Genomic DNA, 16,048 nt, shown 5'->3' on the forward strand with positions numbered 1-16,048 from the left:
AGTCACTTGATTTTCCGATAATTGTTTATTGTAAATCATCGTCAAAGTTTCTTCGAAAAAATCTTCCTCAAGGAGTTTGAAACTCTCCCAAAGACTCTCATAATTAAATAGCCTAGAATCCCCTGGTCGGTGAACGGTAGGAGTATATTTTTGACAATCAACGTTTTGGACTTGAACAATCTTGTGGAGACTAGGAATGTAGAAACGTCTGAGTAGACTAGCATACCCCACGAAGAAACCTTCGACAGATTTGGGACCGAATTTTCCATTTGGTTCAAGAACAGTACACGTTGATCCAAACGGTTCAAGCCATTTCAGATTAGGTTTCCGTCGATTAAGTGGCTCGAAACAAGTCTTGTCGAATTTATTGAATGTAAGCACCCGGTTCAATGTGTAACAGGCTGCCACAACTGCTTCCGATCAAAAATTCACTGGTAACTTTGAATCAGAAAGCATAGTTCGAGCCGTATCAATCAAGGTTCGATTCGTTCTTTCAGCAACCCCATTTTGTTGTGGTGTGTATGGTGCACTGAATTCATGAAGACTCCCCTGGTCATTACAGTACTCAAGCATTTTGTTGTTCTTGAATTCCGTCCCATTATCACTTCTTATTCAATGGATCGGTAGATTATACAAATTTTCCAGTTTCTTGAATAAGATCATTAGGAATCATATGTCTCATCTTTTGATTCCAAAAACATCACCCATGAAAATCTCGAGTAATCATTAATAACCACAAGACAATAAAGCTCTCCTGTGATACTTTTGACATTCACTGGACCAAATGGATCCATATGAAGACGTTCGAAGGGTAAGTTGATGGTGTTGACAATTTTCCTTGGATGAGGTTCTTTGTCTGTTTTCCCTTTTTTACTGTCCAAACACTCCTTGCTTAATTGAAAATTTCTTAAATTCACTCCTTCTACCAAGTTCTTGTGAACTAGATGGTTCATCTTCCTCAAACTTATATGTCCCATCCTCCGATGCCATAAAACAGATTCTCGTTCAGATGCTCTTGAGATGAAACATTGAGCAGACCCTAAAGATGTTGATGCAGTGCTCATATTCATGACGTAAAGATCATTCTCTCGTGGAGCACGTATAAGAATCCACTCTTCTGGAATTTTGAAACCCGGTTTCAAAATCAAACACTCTCGATCAGTGAAATGTATAGAGAAGTGTTTATCAAAAATCTATGGTATGCTGAGCAAATTAGTCTCCAATTCTGAAATGTAGTTGACGTTCTCGAAAGTTACTTTCCCATTCGCTAATATGCCCTCACCAACTATCTGTCCTCCTTGGTTTCCAGCAAAACCGACATACCCTCCTCTTATTGATTTGGCATCAGTCAACAAGTAGAGAGTACCTGTCATGTGCCTAGAGGCTCCACTATCCATTATCCAACGAGAATCGTGAGATCTTGGAAGCCCCTGCACATACAGTTAACAGTTTAGTGAAACAAGGAAATCCAAGCCTTCTTGGTCTTGGGTTGTTTGAAGTTCTTGTATAACTTCATCATAATCTGAATCACCAGTTATTGAATCACCACTAGTCACTTGTGACTCATATTCAGTTGTCACTTTCTCAACAACCTCTGGTGGCGTAACAACAGTTTTACCTCCGAGTTTTGACTTGCGGCTTGTTTTTTGGTATAAAATGATGTTTGAATTTATTTTGAAACTTTTGATTTTTGAACATCAATTTTAATAACCTTTTCTACATTAGTTTTAACTGACTCGTCTCTTTTTAAGATTTTAACATTTTTAGGAACACTTATTGGTTTCTTCTTACACACATAACCTAGGCCAAGTTTCTTGCTCACAATCTTTTGAGGCAGAATGTGATCATGTTTATATCGATTGGGAGAAGCGTAAAACACGTGCCAACTTCATTGCAATTAAAACAACGTCTCCAATCAATAAACTTATTGATTTGAGATGTCGTTTCAACTTGATCACGTTCTGCCTTCAACCGATAAAACTCTTTATTCGATTTATTTCTAAAGACCGCTTCTTTTTCAGATTCAGAAGTTTTACCATGCACAAACACAATCTTTTTCTCTTGAAGTGGTTTAAATTGATGTGATTGTTTGTGATAAAAACTTGTTTTTACAAATTTTTTCAATTCCACAACATCTTTTTTATTACCCAACCCATGATTCTTAACCGTTTCCTCAGTCAACACTGATTCTGTCATTTTCACACAATTGACATATCACATCCAGAACTTTCATTCTGCCCATTTTCAACACAATCATCATCAGCAGACTTTGAGTTATCATGATGTGGAGTGTTGAGTTCCACATTTAGTGCCTTTTTTGAAACCATTTGGTTTCTTTGGAATATAAGCATTCCACATAGGTGGAGGCACAGCATGATAATCCTCTTTTATGTTCTCAGTCTCATTATCCTTATGCTTTGTTGATTGTTTTGGAATAATGTGATCAAGAACATATGACGATGCAGCATAGCTTACTAATTTCAAATTAACTCTTTCAGTCTCAATCTTGAGTGTTTGAAGCTCAAGTTTGAGTGCTACATTTTCATCTATGTGTCTGTTGATGGCAATTTGTTTGTCTTCAATCGTGTGTTTTAACATTAAAATGGTTTTCTGATTTTGTAAAATCCTTTCCCATAAATTCTTTCTCATCGGAAACATCTCACTTTGGATTTGTCAAAGCGTAGCTTTGAATTTGATCCATCCAATACATTTCTTCCAATGATCTCTTTGAATCTTTGTGCTCTTCTTATCACACTTGCCATGCACCAATGAATGTCAATCATCTCCATCACTTCTGGGTCGATTTGATCATAATCTTCCTTTGTCATGTTGTAGTTGCCAATTCGTCCAGCAACTAAACATTCATAAGATTCCAGCACTGAACCCATAAAAGCCATATGTTCCTTGACAGTTTCAGTGGTTAGACACCCTGTTTTCTTCATATTTACAGCAATGTTGCACTATAACACATCAGGTTCTTGTGTGTTAGAAGCTTGAGATACAGGAATGGTGCTTGAATAACTACTACTATATTGTGGAGTAGCAGAATTAACATGTACACTAGTTGCAAAGGCTTGACCAGTTTGTTCAGCACATAATGCAGTGGGAATCTTGGGATTTGAAGAACTTGATTGTGAACCATTGTTGTATAATCTCACATCTTGTGATACTGCGGTTGATTTCATTTTTTGCTTCTTTCTAAGCTCCAGAATAAGCTTCCAGCTTCTCGATAAAAATTGCTAGATTTAGTCGAGCATATGCAATGGGGCTTGCCGATTTTTAATGGCTTCAATTTTGCTCGGGTCTACATGGATTCCGTGTCGGTTAACAATGTCACCTGAAAATTGTAACTCTTGTAGCCAGAATTCACATTTTGATAACTTGGCATACAGTTTCTCTTGTCTCAACAAATCCAATATGGTTCGTAAATGCTGCTCGTGTTCCTCTTTGATTTTCGAATAAATCAGAATGTCATCAATAAACACGATGACCAAATTTGTCGAGGTATGGCTTACAAACTCGATTTATGAGATCCATGAAAACTGCGGGTGCATTAGTCAGCCCGAAATGCATAACTAAGAATACATAGTGGCCATAACGAATTCGAAATTCCATTTTAGACACATCTTCCTCTTGAATTTTGACCTGATGGTAGCCAGATCGGAGGTCGATTTTCGAAAAATAATTTTCCCCTTGAAGTTGGTTAAATCGATTCGTGGAAGTGGATATCGGTTTTAGATGGTAACTTTGTTTAATTCCCGGTAATCAATACCCATTCTAAAACTTTCATCTTTCTTCTTTACGAACAACACCGGTGCTCCCCAAGGAGAATAGCTTGGACGTATGAAACCCATATCTAACAACTCTTGCAATTGGTTGGATAATTCTTGCATTTCAGAGGGTGCCAATCGATAAGGTGCCTTGGCAAAAAGGGCCGATCCTGGGATTAAGTCAATACGGAATTCAACTTGTCGGTTCGGTGGTAATCCAGGTAGTTCATCAGGAAAGACATCAGGGTATTCACTTACTATGGGGATATCTTCTACGTGTTTTTCATCGGGGTTCGTTACGGTCACGTTTGCAAGAAAGGCCATACACCCTTGGCTTAACACTTCAACACCTTGAGATGAGACACGAGAGGTAATATTGAACCAGACTTCTTCCCCTGTACCATAATCGTTTCACCATCCGATAAGGGAATTTTAATTGTTTTGTCATTACACACAATCTCCGCTTTATACTTGGTTAACTAGTCCATGCCGACAGTTACATCAAAACTTCTTAACTCTACTGGGAGTAGGTCAATAAGAAATGGGTGGTCATTTAGAATAATGGAACAGTTTTGGACTATTTGGTTGACAGTTATAGAGTTACCATTAGCAAGTTCTATAGCATAGGGATTTGTTTGTTCACTAACTACCATATTTCCCAAAGATACCAAGCTAGTGGAAATGAAACTTCTATCGGCACCCGTGTCAAATAATACAGAAGCATATTGATCAGAGACTATAAATGTACCTGTCACCACGTTCGGGTCCTATCATGCTTCTCCTGACCCGATAACAAATGCGCGTCCTCTAGGCGCACCAGATGCCGATGCTTAGCTCTGTCCAGCAGCTGCTCCTTGATACAGTTTGGGGCAGTTCTTTCTAAAATGCTCCGTGCTACCACATTCATAGCAAGCATGGCGGGTTGCTGGGGCTGTGTTTTGTTGGACGGATTATTGACGAATCGGTTGCGGTCTAGGTGGTTGCGGACGGCGTGGTTGAGTGGTTTGAGTTGGTCGGTTTACCATTTTCCTACCGACTCTGCAATTAGGGCCATTGTGCCCAGTTCTTCCACATTTCTGACACACTAACGATCTACACTCACCCACATGATGAAAACTACATTTATCACATTTTGGCCAGGGTCCCTTATACCTATCTCGTTTCACCTCAGAACTGCTCATGACATAATTTTGTATTGTTGGGCATGCACATTTATTTACTTGTCTTCCTTGTGATCTCGTTCCATGATTGGTTCGTTTCACACCTGATGATTCCCCGGCCATTCTTAATACTCCGTTTCTCACCAAATCAAAAGTCACAATTTCGGCTTGAGTCACGGCATTCTCTAAGGATGTGTGACCAACAGAATTCACCAAACTCCTCACTTCTGGGGCCAAACCCCAAATATAACGTTCAACACGCTTTGTTTCAGGAGCTACTAATCAAGGTACCAGGCGAGCTAGCTCGTTGAAGCGGTTTGTATACCCCAGATGATCCGCTCCTTTCATTTCCAGGCTCCAGAGTTCATCCTCTAACCTCTGAATTTCATTCTTTGGGCAGAAATGTTCCAGCATTAACGTTTTACGTTCGGCCCATGTCATGTGATTAACGGTATCTTGCCCTTTTATTTGTACAGTCGTGCTCCACCACATCAGGGCATGATCAGTAAACGTAGAGGCAACGTACTTGACTATGCTTTCAAGTGGACAATTACTGATGTTAATGACAGATTTGGTCTTTTCAATCCATTTAATCATCCCGTTTGGGCCTTCGGTGCCCTTGAAATCAATCGGTTTACAGGCCATAAAGTTTTTGATTGAATATTGTTAGAGCATAATGTCTATTGCTAAGGTCCTAGATGTATTAGATATGATTGTATAGGGCTAAAAGTGTCAAATGTATAAAGTGTATGTTGAACAGCGCATAAGTCACAAACACCGCATAAGTTATGCGGCGTATATCTTATACACCATATAACATATACAGGGTTTGTGGTCTTTCATGTTGAGTCCTATAAATAGTGGACTTATGCGTTAATATGTAGACTTTTGGCATATGTTAGAGTGAGAGAATAGAGAGAGAAATTAGTCAAAGTGTCATATCTTGTATCTTTGAAGTTATCAATGAAATATATGCTTAACTCTTACTTGATTTGTTCATTCTCGATGGATTCCGCACATTGAGTTTCAAGCTGTAACATCTAGAGATCCTGAGTGTCATATACATCATTATTACAGGTCATTTCAAGTGGTATCAGAGCATTATGGCTCGTTACTAGCTTGAACACTTCAAGTTTTCAAGGTTTTTCTTTCTACATTCAAATTCAACCGTCAAAAGTTCACCAAACTTTCACAAGTTATTCACTACCTATCCGTGACAAACCCTACCAAAATTCATCCAATTCCAACATCATTTGAACATTCAAATCATCAAAATACCCAAACCATGTTGTTTACCGTATATATCATGACACCGTATAAGTTGATCACATATAACATATACGGCGTATAACTTATATGCCGCATATGTTATAAGGTGAACACTTATACGTTGACCATCCACTTATACGTTGACCTTACACATATACGTTAACCATCCACTTATACGTTGACCATATAACACATATCCGTTGACTTTCAAGATGGAAAACCTAAGTGCGTTCGTGTCACGGCCGTCTGCTCTACTTCAGAACATTAACTTGGAAAATGAAATGGGGATTGCCAACAAGCCTCCTAAGCTTCTTAGAATGGATGACTATCCATCATGGGCCGACAAGTTTGAGATGCATGTTCAAGCCTTGAACTGCGAAACATGGACAACGGTTGAGGAAGAGTACATAATTCCCAAGAATGAGAATGGGGAAAACTATCGATTGTCTCAAATTGTGGATGCAGATAAACCTTTATTCCTCAAAGAGAAGAAAATGTTGAATCTTTTTCAACAAGCCATCAAAGCTGAGATAATTCAACTATTGCAGCACAATGGCTCATGTTATTCAATTTGGCATGCATTGTTAAACAAAGATCGAGGAAACCCTGACATGAGAAACAGTAAAATAGCACTACTACAGAAAGAATTTGATATATTTACTCAAGTAAAGGGTGAATCTTTCGCACAATTAATTGAGAGATACTGCTACCTGGTAAATGAAATGAAGGGGCTGAAGATTGATAAGCCTGAGTATGAATACATTGATAAACTTGCTAGATTTAGTCACCAAAAGAGATCCGCCAATTTTTGGGATTAGCTTGGTATTACCGACGCTTTATCGCAAACTTTTCCAGTATAGCCCAACCATTAACTCTTTTAACCCAAAAAGACCGTGTTTACGACTGGGGAGAAGAACAAGAAGTGACTTTTCAATTGCTGAAACATAAATTATACCAAGCCCCGATACTGAGTCTTCCAGAGGGAACTGATGACCAGGTAGTTTATTGTGACGCGTCCCAGAAAGGTTTAGGATGCGTACTTATGCAAAGAAACAAGGTCATAGCGTATTCTTCCCGACAGTTAAAGGTGCACGAGAAGAATTATACTACTTATGACTTGGAACTGGGCGCGGTTATCTTTGCACTTAAGATCTAGAGGCACTACTTGTATGGCACCAAATGCACAATATGCACTGACCACAAGAGCCTACAGCAGATTTTTAACCAGAAGGAACTGAATATGAGGTAGAGAAGATGGGTAGAATTGTTAAATGATTATGACTGTGAAATACGTTACCACCCGGGCAAGGGCAATATAGTAGCGGATGCCTTGAGTAGAAAAGACATAATCAAACCACAGAGGGTCCGAGCACTTGGAATGATCGTCCAAACTAGCCTTACCGAACAAATCCGTATTGCCTAAAACGAAACACTAAAAGAAGGTCACATGGAAAATGAAGACTTATATGGGAACGAACAAAACTTGGAAAATGAATACTTATAACTTGCGGGGCTTGAACATGGATGAAGCCCATAAGTCCAAGTATTTTATTCACCCAAGGACAAATAAGATGTACAAAGATTTGAAAGATATAGCCACGTATGTCAGTAAATGCCTGACTTGTGCGACGGTTAAGGCTGAATATCAAAAACCTTCGGGAATGCTACACCAACCGGAAATACCGCAATGGAAATGGGAATAAATTACCATGGATTTTGTAACACACCTTCCGAAAACCTCCCGAGGGAGCTATGCAATATGGGTGATAGTTGACCAACTAACCAAATCTGCACACTTCATTCTGATTCGTACCACTTATACGACTGAAAAACTCGTTCACATTTACATCAATGAGATCATATCCCAACACGACGTACCCGATTCAATTATTTCTGATCGTGATAGCCATTTTACCTCTCGATTCTGGCAAGTTGTGCAAGAAGCCTTAGGAACCCGAATTGATTTGAGCACAACCTTCCATCCCCAAACCGACGGTCAATCTGAGCGAACCATTCAAACCCTAGAAGAATTACTTCGCGCTTGTGTCCTAGACTTCGGTGGAAATTGGGACCAGCATCTCCCACTAGTAGAATTTTTGTATAATAATAGCTATCAATGTAGCATTCAAGCGGCACCATACGAAATGCTATACGGGCAAAAATGTAGATCACCACTATGCTGGACTGAGGTTGGAGATACTCAAATTACCCAATATGACTTGATTCAAGAAACCACTGACAAAATCCGTAAAATCACTAACAAATTGAAAATCGCCCGAGACCGACAGAAAGCTAAGCTGATGTTCGCAGAAAACCGTTGTCCTTTGAAGTAGGTGATAAAGTATTCCTCAAAGTATCCCCATGGAAGGGCGTCATTTGATTCGATAAAACCGGTAAACTAGCTCCGCGATACATTGGGCTGTATGAAGTCATTTCTAAGATCGGTCCTGTAGCCTACCGACTGAAGTTACCTATAGAGCTGAGTTCTATTCACGATGTCTTCCACGTTTCGAACCTCAAAAAGAGCCATACCGACGAAACCGAAATCGTGCCACTGAAAGACTTGAACATAAATGAAAAACTAAACTTCTTAGAGGAACCAGTGGAAATACAAGAGGGGAAAATAACACAATTAAAACACAACGAATGTGAGGCCCCGTTCCCGATAACCCTACTTTGGTGTTGGATTAACTCATAAACACAATTCTAAATCAGAGTTAATTAATACTTTCACGGAATAATTAAAACTTCATGCATTACATTACATAACATAGAATCTTGTCTTAACAAAAGTTAACTCGTTTTAAAACATAGCATAATAATTCATAACATTTCGTCCCAAGATGCCAGTCTTCCAATCTCCATCACGTGTCGTCCTCAAGCCAGCTCCTTCAATCTATTTACATGCATGCATACTAAAAGTCAACTACGCTGAGTGAGTTCTAGATAATCAATTAACATACATTACATTCATATCCTTACTCATACGTGTCCGAAGATACGTATTCATACCTAACTTACTATTACTTCTTTCATACATACTTTATATACATGCATACGTACGTACATACTTTCATAAAACCCTATGGTATACCATACGCTATTCTATCTTAAACATCACAGATATTGTAAGGGTCTGGTCCCTAACATCACAGATATTATGAGGGTCTGGTCCCTTCTTTCTCGAATAACCATACAACTATACCTGTCTTATCATATGTGGATACTTTACATAACTTCTAGTTATATAACATATATACATACTCGTTCTTATAAAGATTTTCTAATAATAGCATTCATATACACAATCATACACTTACCATTCAAGTACATGTATTATCTATCACATAGGAGTATGCACACAGCCCCGAGAACATAGCAAATAAAGAGGCTAGAACTCACCTGGAGTCGGTTTCTCTCTGAGTTAATGGTAATATCCTTCCTTAGCTGTGCACGGCTAACTGTGTAACACATTATGAGGGTCAATTATCTATTACTAATATTTTATATATCTACGTTAATGAAACCCTCAACTAACAGGGGTCTGGGGGCAGCGCCCCTGGTAGCGGGGTCTAGGGGCGGCAGCCCCTAGTAGGGTCCAAGGGGCAGAAAAATGAATTTGCATGGAAATTTCGCTTCGCATGGGAAGTTTCGCTTCGCATGGAATTTTCGCTTCGCATGGACCTTTTGTTCTTCAATTGTTATCTTTAGTTTGGTCTTTAATATCTTAAGCTATTTTGTAGATCTGTTATTTTTCGTCAGCACATTGGGAGCTATCCTTTTATTCTTAATTATTTAGAGTGGAGAACAAATTATTTTAATTGGAGCAGTTGTTTGGTTTTTCGATTATCAGTCCTTTCCAGGTTCAACACCTTATAGGTCTCAAACTTGGACTACTTCTTCGATTCAGCTCGATCTTCAAATTCTCGATGTCCGTAACATCTAATTCAGCTTCTTTTCCATCAATACACGTAAACCACTCAAACTAAAACATTGCTTACCTATTTATATGATATTTAAAAAAAATAAAACATAGTCAAATATGGGATTAATTACTTATAAAAACGTGTGTCGATTCCAGCGTATCCAATATCCCCACACTTGAATATTGTGTGTCTATAAGAAATCTCTCATGCAAAGCATTAACTACTAACTAGCTTCATAAATTTCAGCTCCTAACATGGTGTTATTTCTATTACAAGTTCTAAAATTTAATTCCCAAGAGTGACACAGGCAGTGACTGACATCCCCAACAACCTGGCTCATATTCAATTCACATTCTAATCTATACGCAATCCACACCCCTCGCAATATACATTCCTTTTGGTTTAATTTCTGAATCTAACAAAAGTCGTGTTAGAGAAATCTAATAAAGCTCGCAACCATCGTATCATCTAGTCATATCATATACTTATACAGAAATCAAATTCTTACCATAAACAGTTTTGGTTACCATTGGCTAACGTGTAAACATATTCCAAACTTTTATTAGCCAATATTGAAAAATGAACAATAAACTTATAGACTTTCATAACAAACTTTGTGGAATTGGATCTTTGATCTCCATGTGAATTTCTTTTGTTGTTTTCTTTCTTTCTCTTTTCATTTCTCATATAACGCATTACAAATAGGCTATATTAATGAAAGCATAAACATAAGAAACCATAACCTGATTAAAACCGATTTAACACAAAGGTTTAATGGTTTCAAAACATGTTTAACAAGTGAAAATAGCTAGTAAAAGGCTCAATGGGACTAAGGGTTTATTCCAAGTAAGGTGAACAGATAAATGAGGTTTAAAAAAGGGTTATCCTCCGCACATAACGGTTTTGGCCTAGAAATTTTTTAACACGTACAAGTTCTGCATTCCCAAAATCATATGTGTATCTCTCAAATCATTTTCTAATATATATGTCTGTTTATAGCAATCTGTTTATCTTCTACAGTGTGTTTTAACATTCTAACCATTTTCTCATCCTGTAGGATTTTCTCCCACAGCTTCTTCTCGCATACTTGTAGTTTATCATAAGCCTCTTTTACATACTTAAGATCAAGTAAGGCAGTCTCATCGTGTTTGACTATTTGTTTAAGCTGTTTTATTTCTAAACTCTTAAATTCACACTCCTCACAAGGTAGCTCACAATTTTCACACACAAACCTTGAAGGAGTTACCTGATTTGCCATAAATGCCTGTTCCGTAGGTAAAAACTCCTCGCTTGAAACTTCATATTCCATATCAGTAATGTCCTCAACAAAACCATCAATTTGAGCATCCTGAGCTAGCTCCTTGGTTTCTTCCACTTGCTTTGAATCGTCAGCTTGTTCATCCTTTTCAGCATCTCTAAAATCAATCTTTCCATGTGGCACCTTCTCGCCATTAAACCATGCTGCAAAACTTTCAATAATATCATGATGAAACATGGATTGGAGATAATCAGAAGGTACATAATGAATCGTGTCATATGTGTGAGGCAGATCATCCTCGGAGTCATCTACAGCATCCTTATCAATTTTACCATCAACACTGTCACCAACCATCTTATTGCCTTGTTTATCCTCAACAACTTCGTTTACCAATTTATCCTTAGTCTTGATCTCATCAACCACATTGACCACTCTTACCTCAACCTCTTCATCACACTCAACTTTTAACCTGTTTAGTTTCTTCTTCAACCTAATCCACCTTTTTAGCCATGTTTGCTTGGAATACAGAGTTCCAATTAAAACCCTCATCAGCCTGAGATGCATGACAGGCTTTAGTTTGAGAAGATGAAGCTTCTGCATGCTTTTTCCCACTATTTGAAGACTCAGTTGCATTTGGTGTAGGTCGGTGATAGATTGCCTATTTGTAGTAATCCCGACCAAAAGGATTAGCTCCGCTATCACCAACTTCCTTGCTTATGCATTCCCGTTTGAAATAGCCCTTTTCCTTGTACTTGAAGCATCTCACTTTTGACTTATCAAACCCCAGCTTTGACGGTGACCCCTCTAACACATTTTTCCCAGTAATTTCCTTAAAATGTTGTGCCCTCCTAATTATCTCCATTTCTTCTAGCTCTATTTGATCATAGTCCTCCTTGGTCATGTTGTAGTTCCTAATCATGCCCGTAATTAGGCATTTATAGGACTCCAACACAGACCCTAGGAAAGCCATGTGTTCTTTTACACTTTTTGGAGTTATCCCACTAGCATTTTTTATGTTTACAGCTATGTTGCACTATAACACATCACGGTCTGATTGTTGAGAACTAGGGGGGTGCTTGGTTGATTGGGATTGTGCAGAATAGTTGCTACTATATTGAGGAGTAGAAGGCATGTTTCCCACAAAAGCATGTCCCGTGTTTTCAGTACAAAATTTTGTTTGTATCTTGGGACTTAGGGTAACCACCGATTGAGAGCTCTTGTAATATAAACCAATATCTTGGGAAACCACAGAACTCATCATCTTCTGCTTCTTCCTTAACTCCAAATCTTGCGCTTCCAGCTTTTCAATAAAACGTGCAAGATTCAATCGAGCGTGGGCAACGAGGTTGGACTACTGAATCATTATAAATGTACCCCATTCCTCAGGAAGTGTATCAGCTAATTTATCAATGTATTCATATTCAGTCTTATCAATACCCATCCTCTTTATTTCGTTAACGAGATGGCAATAATATTTAATTAGTTGAGCAAGCGTTTCTCCTTTGACTTCAGTAAGGATATCATACTCCTTCTTCAGCAATGTCATTTTTCTCTTTCTCATATCTGGGTTTCCTCTATCCTTGTTCATTAGCGCTTTCTAGATCGAGTAACATGAGCCATTGTGTTGTAACAATTGAAAGGTCTCAGATTTAATGGCTTGCTGGAATAGGTTCAGCATTTTCTTCTCCTTTAGAAACAGCTGTTTCACCCTATCTTCAATTTGGGATAAACGATAATTCCTGTCTTTCTCGTTTTTAGGGATCAGATACTCTTCCTCAACAGCGGTCCAAGTCTTGTAGTTTAAGGCTTGAACGTACGTCTCAAACTTATCTGCCCACGAGGGATAATCTTACGTCTTTAGCAGATTCAGGGGCTTGTTCGATGTCCCCATCTCGTTCTCAAGATTCAAGTTTTGTAGTAAAGTGGCAAAGATACAAAAGCGTTGAGATTCTCCATTTGTGAAAATTAGGTCAAACGCTTGCTGGTCAAACTTGGTCAACGTATAAGTTTGAAAATGGTCAACGGATAAGTTTGAATTAGGTTAACGTATAACTTCTTAGTCAAAGCAGGTCAAGAGTATAAGTAAGGAAGGTCAACATAATTCAAACGTATAAGTACGCACTTATGCGGCGTATAAGTCTAAGACTTATGTGACGTATAATATATACGGTGAGAGGGACTTATGCGCTTAGAATTGACAATTTTTTGACATTTTGGCAAATATTTCCTTGGTGAAATGACTTGAATTTTAGAAGGGTTTGCCACGGATATGAAAGAATCATATTTTGAGAGTTTGGTGAAAATTTGATGGTGAAATCTTGAGAAATATAGAAATGACTTCAATCTTCAAAGAAACTTTGTGTTTTTCAAGCAATAACGAGCCTAATTCTCTAATACCAATTGATAGTAGGTGATGCTGACGTAGACGTACGTAGGATCGATGACGTGTTATTGGCCTTAACCCTGAAGTGCGGAATCCACAAAGTAGAAAACATAAAATTAACTTTAATGTCCATTTCATTAACATCAATAATCAATACTATGATGACTAACTATTCCAAATCTTTTCTCATTTTCATTTCTAATTTTGGACATGAATATGAAATACATGACTTCATTTTGGGCGAATAGCGGGAATCGAACCCGCGTCTTCTCCTTGACAAAGAGAAATTTTACCATTCGACTATATCCGCTTTTTGTTTCGTTCTTGATACACAATATGTCTATAATACACAATATGTCCACACATATATGATATATATGTCTGGAGCATATTTGTGCAGTGCTGGGCTGGAGACTCTCTTCAGATTGGGCCCAAATTTTTTATTAATTTGAATGAAATATTCATTTTTTTTTCAAGAACAAGAATTGGCCCCCCTTCTAATCTAATAATCTAATTTTTTTCATTTTTTTTCCTATATTTATTTTGATTTTGGGGACTTCTATTGAATGTGAATGTGTCTCACAACCAAGAATAATTCAAAGGGTCATTTCGGTTTTGGATCTAGGACAATAGGTTTAAGAGATGAGAGAATTAAGGTTACCACCGGAAAGACTAATCCAATCCATAATGATGTACCTGAAAATACAACATTTTTGTTACTTGACCAACCATCAGGAGAAGCAAATACAACGGGTACGCTAATCAATAAGATTGATGAAGTAGCAATTAATGCAAAAACAGCCAATTGGAAAGCAAGAGTCATGCTTTTAATCCTCCAAGCTACGTTAATTCAGTCTTGACCTTGACCAATTATCCAACCAACAAAACTACGTGTTACAAATAAAATCTTGCTATTGCATCGAAACATAAAAATGTTGACTAATCTCGCTAACATTGAACTTGGTAAAATGAATGATTCAATAATTGAAAAATGAGATTATTCAGGAATACACATTGAATGCTGAGATTACGCATTGAATTTCTGGTACTGGATCCATAATAAAAGAAGTTTTTGTGATCATTGCAGAAGAAATGAAACAAAAGATACGATTCCTCAGGGTCGACTTTCAATTAATATTTTTGGAAATCCCATATAGATTATGATTTGGATTAGGTCAATTCTTTTTTTGAATCTCTATACATGCAATTCCCTCGACGCCAGAAGATGTTTTCGTATTTTTTGTACATAATTCTTGATATAATTTCTTATTTTTTGATGTTCTTGCAAACCCTCATAATCAAGATGATCTGACAATATTAAAGCACACACTCTCTCTAGAAGACACTTTCTCTCTCTAGAAATCACCCAAAAGTCTCTATCCTAACACATAAGTTTTAAACTATTTATAGACATGAGAAAACCGCCTAGGGGCGCATAAGTATACACAGCCCATAAGTTATGCGCCGCATAGCTTATGCGGTCCCCAGGAGACTTATGCGCCGGATCGTATCAATATTACAAAATATGACATTTTAATATACAAACAAAACTACAAGATCCTAGCAATAGGCGTTATGCTTCTACAATGGCCTACCAACACACTGATACAGTTAAGCACACAGCCTTTTTGCTTACTTTTCACTGGACATGGGACCAGAAGATCAATCTACTATCATCTTCATTTTATTATTATTATTATTTTTTTTTGGCTTTAAAAACTCATTTTCGGGGAGCAATTTTTTTAATGTTTTTTACTATTTGCATATCTGAATGTTTTTGGATTTTTAAAATTTATACTATTTTTGTTTTTCTAAACTTTCTCCCCCTAAAATGAAAAACATATGAAAGTGTCGTAGACGTGTGCTGGCGTAGGATCAACAATAGATTTATTGGCTTATACTTAAAAGTGCGTAAACCAATGAAGTCGAAAACACACAAGAAACATTAATCTTCATTATAATAACTTCAAAGATCAATTACAATAGGATCTGACAATGGCAAAGTACACAATCACTCAAGCTCTCTCTGAAATTTCCAAAAAAGTTCACTCTAAAACGCATAAGTCTATAGGTATTTATAGACTTGACAAAGTTCACTTATGGCGCATATGTTATGTGGCACATAAGTTATATGCCGCATAACTTATTGGACCATAAGTAGACTTATGTAATGGAACATTACAAAATGACATTAATGTACAAAACTAATACAAACAAGACCCTAGCGATAAACGTTCATGTCCCAACATCCTCCACAACAATCCACGTGTCGTAGTTTAAGG

General features: G+C 37.6%; 1 non-coding gene across 1 annotated transcript; it reads right to left on the reverse strand.

The window, feature by feature from the left end:
* Positions 1 to 14,005: 14,005 nt before the first annotated feature.
* Positions 14,006 to 14,076, reverse strand: TRNAD-GUC (transfer RNA aspartic acid (anticodon GUC)). Its single transcript has one exon. It is a non-coding gene; the product is annotated as a tRNA-Asp (tRNA).
* Between the last annotated feature and the right edge of the window lie 1,972 nt (positions 14,077 to 16,048).

Source organism: Bidens hawaiensis, unplaced genomic scaffold (genome assembly GCF_021521415.1).
Source record: "Bidens hawaiensis isolate Kalapana, Puna unplaced genomic scaffold, B.hawaiensis_p1.1 tig00016941_1, whole genome shotgun sequence".
In the NCBI taxonomy this organism is placed as follows: Eukaryota; Viridiplantae; Streptophyta; class Magnoliopsida; order Asterales; family Asteraceae; genus Bidens; species Bidens hawaiensis.